Source organism: Acanthisitta chloris, unplaced genomic scaffold (genome assembly GCF_000695815.1).
Source record: "Acanthisitta chloris isolate BGI_N310 unplaced genomic scaffold, ASM69581v1 scaffold40305, whole genome shotgun sequence".
Taxonomy (NCBI): domain Eukaryota; kingdom Metazoa; phylum Chordata; class Aves; order Passeriformes; family Acanthisittidae; genus Acanthisitta; species Acanthisitta chloris.
Window position 1 is genome coordinate 1 of NW_008676088.1, and position 202 is coordinate 202.

Genomic DNA, 202 nt, shown 5'->3' on the forward strand with positions numbered 1-202 from the left:
CCGGGCCGGATGACAGATGCCTGCGCTGGAGGAGAACATTCTGCAGCCCCCACATCCAGCCTGGATGCCTCTGACCCAGAGCTGCACTATGAGGAGGAGGAGGAGGAGGATGAATCCTCAACACCTTCGGAACACTCGGACTCCAGCAGCATCTTCTCTGAAGACTCTGTCTACCCTTGCTATGAGCACTCCCCGGAGCCTG